We start from the raw sequence: 6,709 nt of genomic DNA on the forward strand, positions 1-6,709 counted from the left end.
GAAGAAGGAAGTGGCAGAGTTCGTGGCTAAATGCTTATATTGTCAGTAGGTAAAGGAAAAATGTAAGCATCCAGGTGGGTTACTATAGTCGATAACGATTTCAGAATGGAAATGGGAGGTCATTTCCATGGACTTCATCATAGGCCTTTCGAGGACAGCGAGGAAACATGATTCTATTACGGTTGCGGTTGATAGGTTGAGCAAGGTAGCTCACTTCATTCCAGTGAAGACTACATATTCAATGAGTGAGGTAGCACAAGTTTTCATTAGAGAGATAGTGAGATTACATGGTGTTCCAAAGAATATTGTGTCAGAAAAGAATGCAAAGTACACTTCCAAGTTTTGGAAGGAGCTGTACAGAGTTGGCCTTAAGTGTAACTTATCATCTACAGATAGGTGGATAGAGAGAGAGGGTCAACAGGATATTGGAGGATATGTTGAGGATGTATGTGATGCACCAGCAAAAGAAATGGGAGGAATTCCTTCCATTGGTTGAGTTTGCATACAAAAATGGTTATCAGGAGTCATTGAGGATGAGTGCTTTTGAGACATGGTATGGGTGGAGTTGTAACATTCCCATCATCTAGAGTGATCCAGTGAACAAGGTACTCATTGGACCATATATGTTGGAAGATATGAAACATGAAATGCAGATTATAAAGAAGAATCTAAAGGCAGCACAAGATAGACAGAAGAGTTATGTGGATTAGAACAAGGTATTCAAGGAGTTTCAGGTTAGGGATCATGTGTATTTGTGCATCAAGCCCAAGAAAATATATTTGAGGATTGATTCATGTGTCAAGTTGGCACCACGGTATTGCAAGCCTTTTGAGATTCTTGAGAGGATTGGACAAGTGGCATATCGATTTGCACTGCCTCCAACATTGAAATTCCATGATGTTTTCCATATTTCATTGCTTAAGAAGTGTATAAAGGATGTTGATCATGTTATTTATTCATTTGTATTGCAGGTGGAGCAAGAAGAAGAGTTCTAGGTAGAGCCTTAGTGCATATTGCAGCATAAACATCTCATGCTCAGGAATAGAGCCATAGAGCAATTTAAAGTGTAGTGGAAGCACTTTGGGCTTGAAGAAGCTACATGGGAGATGGTGGATCAGATCCGAGTCCTGTATCCTTCATTATTTGTCGGTTAAGGCAAAACAGTTTTGGTTTGATGTTGGTATATATTTGGCATACGTTTTGCTAGTGTTTTGGTATATGTATGTATATGTATATGGATGTAAATACTGCCATGAGCTAAGTTATAAAGCTCCAAGAAGCGGTAGGGGTGTCATGTTATTATGGTTGTTATCTTGTCATGTTGACATGATGTTTTGCTTTAGAGAAAGTCTTTCATTGTAATTACTGCAACGGGATATGTTATAAAGCTACATGGGTAGTATGTTTGCTTTTCAGCGGTTTTTCTTAGGTCGTGTTGTGGTTTAACACCAAGGATAGTGTTCCCCAAGGGGGAGGGTTCTGTAACAACCCTAGTGAAAAGTTCATGTAATAAAAGTTAATAAAGGAAAAAATAAGACCATGATTAAGGGGCACATATTCCCAGTTGAATGTTGGGCAAAGATATCCTAGTAGGCATCATTGGATGTGCGTTTATGACTAAGGAAATTGGCAAAGGCATTAAAATGCAAAGAGACATTTTTAGCACATTTATTTATGAAAATAAAGGAAATTAAGAGAAAAGTTATTCGTCGTTATAATATATATTGGGATGATGAATAAGTAGTATTGTGAAAAGTTATTAGTCGTTATAATATATATTGGGATGATGAATAAGTAGTATTAAAAGATGATATATGTAGATGATATAGATGATCATATATTATTAGATTTGTATTAAGATTTAATATATATGATTTTATATTATATTTAATATAATTTATTGATCGTTATAATTATGTTTATTTTGGAAAAAAGTTTTTGGAGTTTTAATTTAATTATTAATAATTAATAATTATTATGATGATGTATAAAAATTTTTATGGAATATTTTAAAATGTTTAATAGTATTCACAAATCAAAGATTGAGATTTATTTCCAAAATAGTTGTCTTTTTGCTTTGATTAATTAAAAGAAAATGTTATATCAACCATTATCATATGAAACAAATTATAGTTTTTTGGGTATGTGGTATTGATAAACCATTGCATTGGCCTATTATATTGTAACAAAGTTTATTTAGAGATTAAAAATCTACATAGTAAAATGAGGTGATTCTTCATAATTAAAAAAATTATTACATATTTTTAAAATTTATGTTTATTTAACTTAAATTATTTAATTCTTAATTAATAATAATAATAATTTAAAATAAAATTGTAATTTAATTTATTTTTATAATTTTTTATTTTTTATTTTTAGAATTATGAAGTAAATGTTTTATTGTGAAAAAGTTATTTACAAGTATAAAGTTATTTATAATTATAAAATATATTGTCATCCTCAATAACTAAATCATTAAGAATTATTATATATAAATAATATGAATAAATTGTACATATGTTGTTAAAGAGTGACTCTATACAGGTTGCTTGATTTCAAAATATTTGTAGAAAAAACTTGTTATCATTTAATAACCAACGTTTCAAACTAACTAAGTGAGTCTATCATCAAGCTCTAATCTGCATTTTGAGAAGAGAGAGCCTGAATGCCTGGAGCAATTAATACTTGTTATCATTTAATAACCAACGTTTCAAACTAACTAAGTGAGTCCATCATCAAGCTCTAATCTGCATTTTGAGAAGAGAGAGCGTGAATGCCTGGAGCAATTAAAACTTGTTATCATTTAATAACCAACTTTTCAAACTAACTAAGTGAGTCCATCATCAAGCTCTAATCTGCATTTTGAGAAGAGAGAGCGTGAATGCCTGGAGCAATTAATAGTTTAGCTCTTGAGATTCTCATCTTCTCAAATTTTAGTGCAATGTTCATTATGTTTCTTCCATAGGGTGTTAATTGATTTCAAAATATTTGTAGAAAAAACCGGTTATCATTTAATAACCAATGTTTCCGACTAACTAAGTGAGTCCATCATCAAAACTGTAATCTACATTTTGAGAAAAGAGAACGTGAATGCTTAGACCAATTAATAATTTTACTGTTAAGATTCTCATCTTTTCAAATTTGAGTACAATGTTCAGTATATATGTTAATTAGATTAAAATTTAATTAATTTATCTAAGCATTAATGTTTTATTGTAATTGTTAAAATATATATTATAGTCATTAATAATTATTTTGTAATAAAATATTAATAATTATTATGTATAAATGATAAGGATGCTTTATATATATTATTAAATTAAAATTAAAATTTAATATATAACTCTACACAATAATTAATTTTATAATGTAAAATAATTATTAGTTATAATATATATTATATTAATATTAAAATTTATATTTAATAAAAAATAATTATTAAATATTATTAAGAAAACAACTTAAAATTTCAATAAATATTTCGGATTCCTTTCCAACATTGTAGCATCATTTATGTTTATATAAGTGGGTATAAATATTTCGGATTCCTTTCTCTTCCTGGTTGACTTGGTTACATCTAGGCGGTATTCGTGAATGATCCGGTTGGTCTTGAGGCTCTTAAGAGGGCTCCCTCTGTAAAATACCAGGGATTTCTTCACGCCCACTTTCTGCAACGACGCAGTTCCCGACATTATAACGATGGGTTTATCTGTTCCCGTGGCTTTCCAGTACCCGGACCCGGCCGATCTGTTTGGCCGGTCTCCGTTGGGATATTTACGGTTCCTCGGGCTGAAGAAATACCATTCTTGCTCCCCATAAGAAGCCTTCGCTGAAATCCAATCAATACAATGAGAAAAATTATCTTAGAGAATGCAACAAAGTAAAACTAACACATACCCATTACGAACCCGGGTTAGTTGGGGTACTCACCGGGCAACTCCCAGGGGTCATGGTTGTACAGGTCAATCTCTGTAATAATTGAAGCAGGGAGAGGAGAACAGGAGAACAGGAGAACAAAGTCAAAATTCTCAGAGAATGCAACACAAAAAGCCAACGAATACCTATAGATAGTAGAAAATATATTTAAAACCTAAACTCACCGGGCAGATCCCAGGGATCGTACTTGTACAGGTCAATCTCTGCGATAATTGAAGCGGGGAGAGGCGAACAGGAGACCTTCTTTTCCAGGTAATGAATCAGCAGCTCCTTGTCCGTGGGATGAAATCTGAAGCCCGGAGGCCATTGTTGCAGCGCCTGCTCTTCCATCATGATCTTCGTATCTATGGAGCAAAGCAAATGAAGAAGTGTTTGAAATATTGGGAGGAGCATCTCTCTCCCTTTTATGGTTGCCGCTCACCGCGTTAAATTTCCGAACACTCAATCTGGCGCCCACTGATCCGCTGACATTTTCCTTGACACGTAGGATGACAGTGGCAGCAACGTGGCATCCAAGAAAATCTGTAGAAAACCAACGCGGAGAAGCAACGTGCACATGGATTCAGGAGATGGCGACCAATCCATTTTGAAGGGCAGAGGAAGAGAGGGATTCAATTCGATGGTCGAGGAACTCTTCAACTTCAACATCTTCAAACGCTGAAGCCGAGAGCTCTGAAAATCTCACTCGCACCATTGCTTTTGGTTTGAGAGCTGCAGGTGGTACAGGCCAGTTTTTGGTGTTATTGTCGTTCATTGACTACAAATGAAGCGTATTTTAGCCTGGATGTTGGGGCGATTGTATTCAGGAATGATAACTTGGTAAAAGTTTTTCATGGAGAATCCGTTCGCATTACTGGAACACAGTTTCTAGGTATCGGTAAGATGCATTCCTTTTTATGATATTTATTTATTTTTATTTTTATTTATTTAAATTTTTATAATATTTATTTATTTTTATTTTTATTTATTTTTTTTGGTTACTGGATAGGTTACTCTATAAACAATATCATATAGAAATAATATCATATCATCTGGGTTTATATTGGAGATATATATAGAAAGAAATTTATCATAATAAGTATAAAAAATAAAGTTTAAAATTAATGAAAAAATATAAAAAATATAAAATATATTAATAAAAAAATAGATAATTATAATATTTAGTGAAATTAAAAAAATATTAAATTGGAAAAGTGTATTAAGTTCATATTGATATGTCATTTTTTTTTGAAATTTCTTTAATGCTTTTTAATTTATAATTACATTCGTGAATCTATAGCTTCTTTGTTCTTCGTTTTCATTTTTATAATTTTTAGGTTTGTATTGATATAATAGATCCAGCTTCTTTGTTCTTGGTTTTCATTTCTATAATTTTTAGTTTTGTATTTGACATAATGTGAAATGTTTAGATTAAGTGAATTGATTTTTTTTTACATATTTAATTAATTGATTAATTAATTAATTTTTCAATTTTAATTTAGATATTTGCTCGCATACTTGTTATTTTGTTTTTGGTTTCGGTGTTAGATATTTTTGATAGATCTATGATCACTATTGAAAGCACTAATGTAAATATATTTCATGCTCGGAATAAGTAAAGATAAAAGAATATTAATAAATGTTAGTGTAGATTTGTTAAAGCGGTACAGATGATGAAAGTAAATAGAGGGTTTTTTTTTTAATAACAATGAGAGTTTTAATAGTTTCTTGGGTGCTTGCATTATCAATGTGGAGATAGTTGATCTCTATGGACATGGAACACTCGCTACCAAAACTGGATTGCGCAATGGACGTACAAATATGATTTTATGTCATTAGCTTTATAATTATCATCTTTAGTTTGAAATGAAGTCCATTAACATTTGCCTAAATCTATTGTTAATGGTATATGCTTAGAAAGGAAATTAGAGTAGTAGGATAATTTAAATGTATGCACATTAATAAATATTTTAAAAATAATTATGTTAGATATTTTAAAATTAAATGGTTGAAACCTGTTTTTATTATTTTTAATTGTAATACATGGATTTGTTTTTGATAAAAACTATATACTTTAATAATAATAGTAATAGGGTTTAATAATAATAATAATTATTATTATTATTATTTTATGTTTAATAATAATAATTATTATTATTTTATGTTTAATTTTAAGAATTTTTAAGGTTCATGATATTATTTATTAATTATTTAATTTATTACTAATGATATTAATTAATAATATTTTACTAATTAATATTTATTGATTAAGTTGAAATAATATTATTTTAAACATTTTATTTTAATATTAAAATAATAATAATAATATTTAGTATTTTAAACATTAAATAATACATTAATATATTAACTTAATCAATACAATACTCACTTAATAAATAATTAATATATGAATATTTAGTGTTTAATAAATCATTAATATTTAATTATGACATCAATATAATATTAACATATAGAAAATATTATTAAAAATATATTATTCCATACATTTATAATGTTTTACCTATAAATTAATATATCCATTAAAACATGTCAATTATGGTTGACTATTGTTAACATGGTCAACTATAGTCAACATACACATCGCTTAAACAGACACATCGCTAGTGTTAAGCACATGCCACGAAACACACAGGGAGCATTGAATTATCCTTCTGCACCACCATTAACGGGGAGCGTTGGATTATCCAATTCCCAATAATGGTTGTCTATTGTTGACATGGTCACCTATAGTCAGCATGCAATCATAATCAATAATAGTCAACATGACTACCAT

The 6,709-nt window shown here is 30.0% G+C and overlaps 1 pseudogene; it reads right to left on the bottom strand.

The window, feature by feature from the left end:
* Positions 1 to 3,461: 3,461 nt before the first annotated feature.
* LOC149169605 (NAC transcription factor 47 pseudogene) lies at positions 3,462 to 4,269 on the bottom strand (annotated as a pseudogene).
* Between the last annotated feature and the right edge of the window lie 2,440 nt (positions 4,270 to 6,709).

Source organism: Pinus tabuliformis, chromosome 4_2, assembly GCF_031772625.1.
Source record: "Pinus tabuliformis cultivar Carrire ecotype Pingquan chromosome 4_2, CPIR1, whole genome shotgun sequence".
Taxonomy (NCBI): Eukaryota; Viridiplantae; Streptophyta; class Pinopsida; order Pinales; family Pinaceae; genus Pinus; species Pinus tabuliformis.